Consider the following 13,062-nt stretch of genomic DNA (forward strand, 5'->3'; position numbering starts at 1 on the left):
GGGTATTCCCCTCTTTCCTTAATTGTTGCCTTGCATGATAATTTGGATATTGAGGGAGCCAAATTGAGACCATGGGGTACTCATTTAGCACCAGACAGGTGGATCTGCAAAAGGTTTACTGGTGGGAGTAGCTTTGAGAGGCGTCCCTTTGAGACCTGGAGAAGAAGCTCAACTCCCATTTTGAATATATGTATTCTGTCAGTAAATATTTAAGTAGCAACTATGTTCCAGGCACTGTGCTAAGCACTAGGGATAGAGCAGTGAATGAGATAAGCCCTGCCTTCCTAGGAATCATGTACTACTGGGAATTTTGGCTGCAGAAATTTTTATACCTTCACCCCTTGGCTCAGCATCTGATATCACCAGACCCTACGTTGGACAGAAGACTTGATGGCTTTGTCGTGCCCTGTATCGTGACTTGATGCTGATACACTCAGCCTGCCTGCCCACTGCCTTGCATGATTCTTGCATTTAGCCTCTTGGGTCCCAGACATGGGCCTTGAGACCTGGGCCACTTTGCTGCTGCTGCTTTGTAGACCTGAGGGAGGCGCCAGCACAAGAAAGCTATTTTTTCTTTTTCTTTTTTTCTAATTGAAGTATACTAGATTCACAGTGTTGTGTTAATTTCTGTTGTACAGCAAAATGATTCAGTTATACATATGTATACATTCTTTTCTATATTCTTTTCTATTATGGTTTATCACAGGAGATTGACTATAGTTCCCTGTGCTGTACAGTAGGAACCTGTTGTTTATCCATTCTATATATAATAGTTTACATCTGATAATCCCAAACTCCCAATCCAACACTTCCCCACCTCCCTCCACTCCCCCTTGGCAACCAGGTGTCTGTTCTCTATGTAGGAAAGCTATTTTACATCAATCTTGTTTTCACAGGCTGCATTGTGAAATTTAGGGGTTGAGGGGGAGAAACAACAGGGAATTAGAAAAGTCAGGCAAGGACTGAGGTCCAGGTGCTGGCTGTTGGCCCTATTGCCCTTGATAAAGTTTGAGCCATTGCGCAAGTGAATGTAATCCCTCTGTACCGTCATTTGTACAATAAAAGTTAAACTACATATGTAATTCTCAATATTTTCAATTTTGAAGGACCCTTTTTATTAGCAAAGAATTTCACAGACTGCCATGATAGTAATGCGTACTTAATATATCTGTGAGTTGAATACTTAAGGACAGTAAGACTATAAAACAAATATATCTTTTAAATAACTGCAGCATCATATGCAGTTTGAATATAGTACTTTGTTCATGCAGTCGGTTGTTCACCCACAGTTTACTAGCACCTAAGATGGGGCAGGAGCCTTGCTACGTGGTAGGGAAGACAAAGATGAATGAGCCAGGCTTTCTACTTTCAAAGACTCATTCTCCATAGGGGAGACAGGTAAATTATTGGGAGATAGGTAGCGTGGTACAGGTACAGGGTGCTCTGGCAGCTCAGAAAAGGAGCACCTGAGGCAGCCTGTGAAGGCTTTCCTGTGAAGGTCATGTCTAAGCTAAGGCCCAAAGCGTCTGTAGGACTTGAACAGGTAAGGAGAAGGGGCAGGTAAAAGCCCTCAGGCTGAGGGGACAATTAGTCCCATTATTTATCCTGCCTACAGAGGATCCTGGCGCACATAGCTTCCTGTGCTAGCACCTTCCTTCAGGGGTCTTTAACACATAGAATGAGAATTGCTGGACTAAGTGCCCACTGAAGATTCCTCCTAACTTGTATAAAGGATGGTGCTGCTTCTCTTAACTTTTCACATGATTAATGTATGCCCATCATAAAAAGTAAAGAAGTGCAAACAAACCAAAGGGCCACAACCAATAATTCCAGATAATGGACTTTCAGTGAAGTCGTTTTCTTTGTTTAATTAAATTATAGAGAGTTTGAGATCTCCATCTGCCTGGGTCCTCTTGCACGTCTTCCCACTTTATGAGAGTCTTCAAGGGAGCTTGTGAGTTGTCCTTGTCAAAGCTCTCTGCCCCTGCTGCCAGCAGTCCTCAGGATCAGTGGCTTTGCTCGGTACAGGGACTTTCTGTTTATGTCCACTGTGGTTATCACAACCTCAACCATGCACTCAAGACCCTGTGACATGTCCCAGGCGCCTTACAGCTGATAAAAGGCTGAAACTTTTGAGCAAGACTGGCTATTCAATTTGTGGGGTTCAGTGGCAAAAAAATATGAGCTGCTTGTTCAGAAATTTATTATGAATTTCAAGATGGCAACCATACAGCATTAAAAGCATGGCAGGACCCATCTCAGTGTGTTGCCCTGGGCACCTGCACATGTGGTACACCCATGAAGTTAGCCCTACTTTTCAGAACATTTCGCTGAAAGATTGGAGATCACAGAAGGGAAATGCAGCATAGAGGATACTTCACCACCCCCACTAGGAGTATATGTGGCTGCTCTCACAGCCCATAAGGATTTCATAAAGGGCATCTCTCTGCCTAGGTCTTGGCTTGCTTCTTTGTGGCCAGCAGCTAGCTAACTGCCACTCCCTGCACCAAGCAACAAAGAATGTGATTGTATTTACACGATAGCTTCTAGGTCAAGCTCCAGCTCCTTCTATGCCCAGGGAGAGAAAATGTTTCCCCTTATCTCCAAATGAGGACCAATTCCCACGCTCTAATTTCCTTCCCCAAGTCCTGTCATTTTAATGACTGCTAATGGGAACGTCAACTCTGAAAGTACAATTCCCACTCTCTTGTTTGAGGCCTTGTGGAATTGTACCCTTACTCTTTAAGCATAAAGACAGTGACATCAGAAGATGATGTATTCAGCATCAGTGCATTCCCAAACTTCGGATCATTTGGTTTCAAATTAAAAGTACAATACATAAGGCTTCCCTGGTGGCGCAGTGGTTGAGAGTCTGCCTGCTGATGCAGGGGACACGGGTTCTTGCCCCGGTCTGGGAAGATCCCACGTGCCACAGAGCGGCTGGGCCCGTGAGCCATGGCCGCTAAGCCTGAACGTCTGGAGCCTGTGCTCCGCAACAGGAGAGGCCGCAACAGTAAGAGGCCCGCGTACAGCAAAAAAAAAAAAAAAAAAAAAAAAAAGTACAATACATAGAATGCTACCAATCTAGTCTAATTTAAGTCACATAAACCTTGTGGTTCCCCTTTCATTAGAATTACATGTATGCAGTAGGTCAGGATCATGTCTGTGCATCTCTCCTGTAGTTTTCTAGGTCTCGACTAAAGCTTTCTAGTGGGAAATTGCTAAACATTTCCACATCTCCAAGTGCACAACAACCATCCAAGCACAGAGTGGTCTAAATTCATCAAAAGCCACCACCCTGCCAACCCCATACCAATAAAATCTGCAGAAACAGCCCTGACTCCATCATATATAAGAATTTACATTATGGAAGAGAACAGCTACTTTTGACTCTAAAACCTCTACATTCAAATTACTTTATAGTTTTCTCCTAGAAAAACTGACGTGTTTTATTTATACAACCAGGGGCTGTTCAGGGAAATTTCACCAAAATGAAAGAGCAGTCTGCCCCAAAGTTGATTTGAGTTCTTATTATTTCCGATAAAGAAAATGACTTGCGGTTTTTACGTGATAGTTTTTCCCTCTAGTGTCCATCAAGGTTTCTAAAAACTTAGAGTCAATTTTCTTTCTTTTTTTTCTTTTTTTTTTTTTTTTTTGCGGTATGCGGGCCTCTCACTGTTGTGGGCTCTCCCACTGCGGAGCACAGGCTCTGGACGCGCAGGCTCATGGGCTCAGCCGCTCCGCGGCATGTGGGATCTTCCCGGACCGGGGCATGAACCCGTGTCCCCTGCATTGGCAGGTGGACTCTCAACCACTGCGCCACCAGGGAAGCCCTAAATTTTCAGTTAAGGTAAGGGTACCCTGTTTGAAGAGACAAAATAAATAAGGTATTCATAATCCTGCCATCATCAAAGACTTTTGGAGTGTGTTTATCTAGCTTGTCTTTATTTTTTAAAAATACTAAGTTAAAGAACATAAGAAAATCAGAAATACATCCTAGCCATAAATCTTTCATGAAGAATTCAGTAAAAAGTAAAACTCCCTATTGACCCCTCCTGCCCCACTCTCACTCTCTTCCGTAGAAGTAACCACCAAAAATAATTTTTTGCGAACTCTCTGATCTTCTTTTATATATTTACATACATAGATGAGAGTACGTGGACATGTAACTAGGATAAGACCTAGAATATGAACGGTCACGCAGAGGACGCATATTTTCAAATGATCATAAACACAGCCAAATCTCTCTCCAAAACGCCATGACCAATTCACACTATGATGCATAAAGTGCCCATTTTTCTGCATGCTTCCCAACATTGGATGTTATCATTTTTAATTTTTTCCAATTTGTGTTTATACTCCTTGCACTAATTCCATAATTCTTTTAATACGAGACAGCTAGTTTTGATATATAGTAGTTTACGTTCTCCTTATCTAGGCTTCATTTTTTCGCACCTGTTGAATGGGACTAATAATGCTGTCCTCTGCATAGGGCTGTTGTGAAATGTAGAGGGATACGCAGGGGTCAGACCTTTACAGAGTTTGCTAAGGAGTTTGGATTTTTATTGTGGATATGATAGAAATTAAGGAGAGGGTTTTAAGCATGAGAGTGATGTGATTTGATATGTGCTTTAAAAGATCACTCTGGTTAAGAATATTGGTGCTGATAAAATTAAAAAGAGGCCCACATACTGATTTGCTCCCCTCCCTCCCAGAGATATCTGTGCTGGGAATACCACAAAGAGAGATAATAGGGAGTAGAGTTGTGAGATTTAATGAATAAAAATAAGGGATGCCTGGTTAAATTTATTTACTTATTTATTTAATTTTTAATGGAATATAGTTCCTTTAAAATGTTGTGTTAGTTTCTGCTGTACAGCAAAGTGAATCAACTATATATATATATATATATATATATATATATATATATATATATCCCCTCTTTTTTGGATTTCCTTCCCATTTAGGTCACCAGAGAGCACTGAGTAGAGTTCCCTGTGCTATATAGTAGGTTCTCATTAGTTATTTATTTTATACATAGTAGTGTATATATGTCAATCCCAGTCTCCCAATTCATCCCACCCCCCTCCCCCCTTGGTATCCATATGTTTGTTCTCTATGTCTGTGTCTCTCTACTTCTGCTTTGCAAACATGTTCATCTGTATCATTTTTCTAGATTCGACATATAAGCAATATTATATATTTGTTTTTCTCTTTCTGACTTACTTCACTCTGTATGACAGTCTCTAGGTCCATCCACGTCTCTACAAATGACCCAGTTTTGTTCCTTTTTATGGCTGAGTAATATTCCATTGTATATATGTACCACTTCTTCTTTATCCATTCCTCTGTCAATGGGCATTTAGGTTGCTTCCATAATCTGGCTATTGTAAATAGTGCTGCAGTGATCTTTGGGGTGCATGTGTCTTTTTGAATTATGGTTTTCTCAGGGTATATGCCCAGAAGTGGGATTGCTGGGTCATATATTAATTCTATTTTTAGTTTTTTAAGGAACCTCCATACTGTTATCCATAGTGGCTGTATCAGTTTACGTTCCCACCAACAGTGCAAGAGGGTTCCCTTTTCTCCACACCCTCTCCAGCATTTTTTGTTTGTGGATTTTCTGATGATGCACATTCTAACCAGTGTGAGGTGATACCTCACTGTAGTTTTGATTTGCATTTCGCTAATAATTAGTGATGTTGAGCATCTTTTCATGGGTTTGTTGGCTCTCTGTATGTCTTCTTTGGAGAAATGTCTGTTTAGGTCTTCTGCCATTATTTGACTAGGGTTTTTTTTTTTACATCTTTATTGGAGTATAATTGCTTTAGAATGGTGTGTTAGTTTCTGCTTTATAACAAAGTGAATCAGTTATACATATACATATGTTCCCATATCTCCTCCCTTTTGTGTCTCCATCCCTCCCATCCTCCCTATCCCACCCATCCAAGTGGTCACAAAGCACCGAGCTGATCTCCCTGTGCTGTGCGGGTACTTCCCACTAGCTATCTATTTTACGTTTGGTAGTGTATATATGTCCATGCCACTCTTTAACTTTGTCACAGCTTACCCTTCCCCCTCCCAATATCCTCAAGTCCATTCTCTAGTAGATCTGTGTCTTTATTCCCGTCTTACACCTAGGTTCTTCATGATATTTGTTTTTTCTTAGATTCCATATACATGTCTTAGCATACGGTATTTGTCTTTCTCTTTCTGACTTACTTCACTCTGTATGACAGACTCTAGGTCCATCCACCTCACTACAAATAACTCGATTTCGTTTCTCTTTATGGCTGAGTAATATTCCATTGTATATATGTGCCACATCTTCTTTATCCATTTATCTGATGATGGACACTTAGGTTGTTTCCATCTCCTGGCTATTGTAAATAGAGCTTCAATGAACATTGTGATACATGACTCTTTTTGAATTATGGGTTTCTCAGGGTATATGCCTAGTAGTGGGATTGCTGGGTCATATGGTAGTTCTATTTGTAGTTTTTAAAGGAACCTCCATACTGTTCTCCATAGTGGCTGTACCACTTCACATTCCCACAGCAGTGCAAGAGGGTTCCCTTTTCTCCACACCCTCTCCAGCATTTATTGTTTCTAGATTTTTTTGATGATGGCCATTCTGACTGGTGTGAGATGATATCTCATTGCAGTTTTGATTTGCATTTCTCTAATGATTAATGATGTTGAGGATTCTTTCATGTGTTTGTTGGCAATCTGTATATCTTCTTTGGAGAAATGTCTATTTAGGTCTTCTGCCCATTTTTGGATTGGGTTGTTTGGTTTTTTTGATATTGAGCTGCATGAGCTGCTTGTATATTTTGGAGATTAATCCTTTGTCAGTTGCTTCATTTGCAAATATTTTCTCCCATTCTGAGGGTTGTCTTTTGGTCTTGTTTATGGTTTCCTTTGCTGCAGAAAAGTTTTTAAGTTTCATTAGGTCCCGTTTGTTTATTTTTGTTTTTCTTTGCATTTCTCTAGGAGGTGGGTCAGAAAGGATCTTGCTGTGATTTATGTCATAGAGTGTTCTGCCTATGTTTTCCTTTAAGAGTTTGATAATGTCTGGCCTTACATTTAGGTCTTTAATCCATTTTGAGTTTATTTTTGTGTATGGTGTTAGGGAGTGTTCTAATTTCATTCTTTTACATGTAGCTGTCCAGTTTTCCCAGCACCAGTCACTGAAGAGGCTGTCTTTTCTCCATTATATATTCTTGCCACCTTTATCGAAGATAAGGTGACCATATATGTGTTTGGGTTTATCTCTGGGCTTTCGATCCTGTTCCATTGATCTATATTTCTGTTTTTGTGCCAGTACCATACTGTCTTGCTTACTGTAGCTTTGTAGTATATTCTGAAATCAAATTTCACATACACAGCGAATAATTTTTTATTAGAGGTTTTCCCAAGTAATACAGGTGGTATATGCCTACTAAAATAATTATTTCTTATTTATCTGCAATTCAAATTTGACCAAGTACCCTGTTTTTCACCTGGCAACCATCATAGCAAGGAAGTGCTTACTATGAAAACTATCATGCCTTCTGTTTCTTCCCTTGTATAAACAAATTTCCTGATATCTTTCTTGTCTGAATTCTTGCAGCCTTTTATCTGTCCCTTTCTTGGCAAACTCCTTGATGGCAGAACTCATGTCTTTCTTAGTAAACTCCGTTAGGGCCGAGCTCATTCACTGCTACACTAAACACAATGCCTGCAAGTAGTAGTTACTCAGTAAATATTTGTTGTGTGAAAAATAAATAGATCTACAGAAATGAGAGGCAGGGATGACCTCAACCACCACAATCTCATTATTTTTGGTTTCCCTTCTGTATTTCTGGGGCAGTGTAATATGGCAAGTGTCCTGAGAGATGATTCTAATTAGGACTGTTGGTGATTTATAGAACTAGGGACATTAGCAGGAGCTGGTACACACTGATTAATCTGCCAGCCTTAGGATGACACACATTAGCTTAATAGTCTATGAGTGATGCGTCTCAGGCTGTGTGGGCTGTTCCCTTCTCTTCACCTGCACCATTTAGTCCCTGGCTGCCTCATTCTATTCTTTTTTTCCAGAGGGAGACAAGGTCAAGTGTTTTGAATTTTGGACAGTCCAGCCTCCTAGTCCTTCATAGTTATTTGTCAAAGCTTTTTTTCTTCTTCTTCTTCTTTTTCTGAGAAGGGTAAAAGGAAACTTGCAACTGTCACATGCATTTTGTGAGGTGCTAAATGCTTCACCAATGGGTTCTTTTTATCAAGTTGAGTCAGAAAGCCAATTCTAATAACAGTGGCTGAACTATATTAGGAGGGGGCTGAACGACTGTCATTTTTTCCCCAGGAAATGTAGTTAATGTTAAATTTATTGCCTTTAAATTTGGTGTCATCGAAGGATGAGCCTGGGACATACGGTATCTCTGCCACTCCTACCCATCAAGTCATTTATGCATATATATGTATTTCTGCTTATATATATTTACCTGTCATGTATTATGCATTATATATATTACATTTAATATATCTATCTATCTATCTATCTATCTATATATATATCTCAATCTGTCAATCCAGGTGAAATCAAATCTAGTGGAAATAATAAACACTAAAACCTGTCTTGTAGGAGGAAAAATGACACATGGATCCTGAGAGATGTATGTAGAGAGGGGGAAGGAAAGTTAAAGTTGAGAAAGGTGGAGCAAAGATGTATGGGTCAATCTAATATATATACCAGCATCAACAGCAGCCGGAGTTCCTTTTCTGCCTTCCTAGTTCCTCCATGAATTTCAGAACTTGCCCTTTAAAATTGAATGTCTTTTTTAGGGATGAACAGCGTGTAATTAATTTGAGACTGCCAGTAGCTAAATGTATCCTCAAAACTGGGGTGCCTGATGTTTGAGCTGATGTCTTGACATACACGTGCATAAGGCATTCTGTCTTTACTTTATGGAAATAACCAATCACCCTGGTTATTTTGGTCTTGATTTATTTTTAGATTTCTATATCTGTGTCACCTTGGGTTTTTTGGTTTAGTTTTGCTCTATTTTTATATCTTGGACTGTTTATAGCATATGAAAAAGAGGAGAATTTCCTTCTTTGAAACACCACTGACTAAATACTGTGGTGTTTACTTTGTGTTTGGGTCCTGAATTGAATCAGAGATAGGGATGAAGATGGAGAGGTAATTCTTTCCATGCTTTGCAAGGAACTGCTAAAATACCTTGATTGCTCAATTTCAACACCGGATTCCAATATGGGCTTTGACATCCCACCGGCATGTGTAAATTTCAAATGATGCTGTTACTAGGCAAAGAGCCATTCCAGATATGGATCCCAGGTGTGAATGTCCTGGATTCTGTGCTTTAGAGGTCCGTTTCTGGATCGCCTGAGTGGACAGCAACTTGAAAGGGAGCTGATAGGGAAAGAGAAATAAACATGGAATCAGGAAAAATTGACCACTCCACCATCATAAGAGAATTTTGTATACCTCTCCAAGTAATTGATAAATCAAGCAAATAAGACTTGGTAAAGATATAGATAGAAGACTAACAAAAGAATAAAAAATAAATAACAAAATTAACAAGTTGGATCTAGTGGACATATACAATTAGAATACTTTTTCCAACTATTAGAGAATAGAAATTCTTTTCAAGCATATAAAAAAGTGATCATGTACAATTGCTACAAAACACACTTGTATATATATCTTTGAGAGGATAAACAAAATTGATAAACCATTAGCCAGACTCATCAAGAAAAAAGGGAGAAGACTCCAATCAAAATAACTAGAAATGAAAAAGGAGAAGTAACAACTGACATTGCAGAAATACAAAGGATCATGAGAGATTACTACAAGCAACTGTATACCAATAAAATGGACAACCAGGAAGAAATGGACAGATTCTTAGAAATACACAACCTTCTGAGACTGAACCAGGAAGGAATAGAACATATGAACAGACCAATCACAAGCACTGAATTTGAAAATGTGATTAAAAATCTTCCAAGAAACAAAAGGCCAGGACCAGATGGCTTCACAGGCGAATTCTATCAAACATTTAGAGAAGAGCTAACACCTACCCTTCTCAAACTCTTCCAAAATATAGCAGAGAGAGAAACACTCCCAAGCTCATTCTATGAGGCCACCATCACCCTGACACCAAAACCAGACAAAGATGTCACAAAGAAAGAAAACTACAGGCCAATATCATTGATGAACATAGATGCAAAAATCCTCAACAAAATACTAGCAAACAGGATCCAACAGCACATTAAAAGGGTCATACACCATGATCAAGTGGGGTTTATCCCAGGAGTGCAAGGAGTCTTCAGTGTACGCAAATCAATCAACGTGATACACCATATTAACAAATTGAAGGAGAAATACCATATGATCATCTCAATAGATGCAGAGAAAGCTTTCAGAAAAATTCAGCACCCATTTATGATAAAAACCCTCCAGAAAGTAGGCATAGAGGGAAGTTTCCTCAGCATAATAAAGGACATATATGATAAACCCACAGCCATCATCATCCTCAATGGTGAAAAACTGAAACAATTTCCACTAAGATCAGGAACAAGACAAGGTTGCCCACTCTCACCACTCTTATTCAACATAGTTTTGGAAGTTTTGCCCACAGCAATCAGAGAAGAAAAAGAAATAAAAGGAGTCCAAACCAGAAAAGAGGAAGTAAAGCTGTCACTGTTTGCAGATGACATGATACTATACATAGAGAATGCTAAAGATCCTACCAGGAAACTACTAGAGCTAATCAATGAATTTGGTAAAGTAGCAGGATACAAAATTAATGCACAGAAATCTCTGGCATTCCTATACACTAATGATGAAAAATTTGAATGTGAATTTAAGAAAACACTCCCATTTACCATTGCAACAAAAAGAATAAAATATCTAGGAATAAACCTACTTAAGGAGACAAAAGACCTGTATGCAGAAAATTATAAGACACTGATGAAAGAAATTAAAGATGGTACAAATAGATGGAGAGATATACCATGTTCTTGGATTTGAAGCATCAACATTGTGAAAATGACTCTACTACCCAAAGCAATCTACCGATTCAATGCAATCCCTATCAAATTACCACTGACATTTTTCCCAGAAGTAGAACAAAAAATTTCACAATTTGTATGGAAAGATAAAAGACCCCGAATAACCAAAGCAATCTTGAGAGAGAAAAACGGAGCTGGAGGAATCAGGCTCCCTGACTTCAGACTCTGCTACAAAGCTACAGTAATCAAGACAGTATGGTAATGGCACAAAAACAGAAAAATAGATCAATGGAACAGGATAGAAAGCCCAGACATAAATCCAGGCACCTATGGTCACTTTATCTTTGATAAAGGAGGCAAGAATATACAGTGGAGAAAAGACAGCCTCTTCAATAAGTGGTGCTGGAAAAACTGGACAACTACATGTAAAAGAATGAAGTTAGAACTCTCCGTAACACCATACACAAAAATAAACTCAAAATGGATTAAAGCCCTAAATGTAAGGCTAGACACCATCAAACTCTTAGAGGAAAACATAGGCAGAACACTCTATGACATACATCACAACAAGATCCTTTTTGACCCACCTCCTAGAGAAATGGAAAGAAAAACAAAAATAAACAAATGAGATGTAATAAGACTTAAAAGCTGTTTCACAGCAAAGGAAACCATAAAGAAGACAAAAAGACGACCCTCAGAATGGGAGAAAATATTTGCAAATGAAGCAAGTGACAAAGGATTAGTCTCTAAAACATACAAACAACTCATGCAGCTCAATATGAAAAAAACAAACAACAAAATCCAAAAATGGGCAGAAGACCTAAATAGACACTTCTCTAAAGAAGATATACAGATTGCCAACAAACACATGAAAGAATGCTCAACATCATTAATCATTAGAGAAATGCAAATCAAAACTACAATGAGATATCATTTCACACTGGTCAGAATGGCCATCTTCAAAACTACAAATAATAAATGCTGGAGAGGGTGTGGAAAAAAGGGAACCCTCTTGTACTGTTGGTGGGAATGTAAATTGATACAGCCACTATGGAGAACAGTATGGAGGTTCCTTAAAAAGTGAAAAATAGAACTACTATATGACCCAGCAATCCCACTCCTGGGCATATACCCTGAGAAAACCATAATTCAAAAAGTGTCATGTACCAAAATGTTCATTGCATCTCTGTTTACAATAGCCAAGAGATGGAAGCAACCTAAGTGTCCATCAACAAATGAATGGATAAAGAACATGTGGCACATATATATAATGGAATATTACTCAGCCATAATAAGGAAAGAAACTGAGTTATTTTGTAGTGAGGTGGATGGACTTAGAGTCTGTCATACAGAGTCAAGTAAGTCGGAAAGAGAAAAAGAAATACCATATGCTAACACATATATATGGAACCTAAAAAAAAAATCGTTCTGAAGAACCTAGGGGCAGGACAGGAATAAGGATGCAGACCTAATAGAGAATGGACTTGAGGATATGGGGAGAGGGAAGGGTAAGCTGGGATGAAGTGAGAGAGCGGCATGGACATATATACACTACCAAACATAAGGTAGATAGCTAGTGGGAAGCAGCCACATAGCACAGGGAGATCAGCTCGGTGCTTTGTGACTACCTAGATGGGTGGGATAGGGAGGGTGGGAGTGAGGGAGATGTAACAGGGAAGAGGTATGGGGACATATGTATATGCATAACTGATTCACTCTGTTATAAAGCAGAAACTAACACACCATTGTAAAGCAATTATACTCTAATAATGATGTTAAAAAAATTTGGTCACAGTAAAATAAACTTGTCATTAAAAGACAGCTTCATGAAAGTAAAATGCCCAAAATAGGAGTTAGATATATGCAACACATATAACCGACAAGGTATCAGTTGCCAGGAAATGTAAATATCCTGACTTGAAAAGACAAACATCTCAATAGAAATATGGGCTTGGAGGCACATTTTACAGAAAAGGAAACACAAGCTTCCAATAAAAATATGAATAGGCTACAATGAGATACTACTTCACGATTAGACACCACCCAGTA

This window comes from Mesoplodon bidens, assembly GCF_964165515.1.
Source record: "Mesoplodon bidens genome assembly, chromosome: X".
In the NCBI taxonomy this organism is placed as follows: domain Eukaryota; kingdom Metazoa; phylum Chordata; class Mammalia; order Artiodactyla; family Ziphiidae; genus Mesoplodon; species Mesoplodon bidens.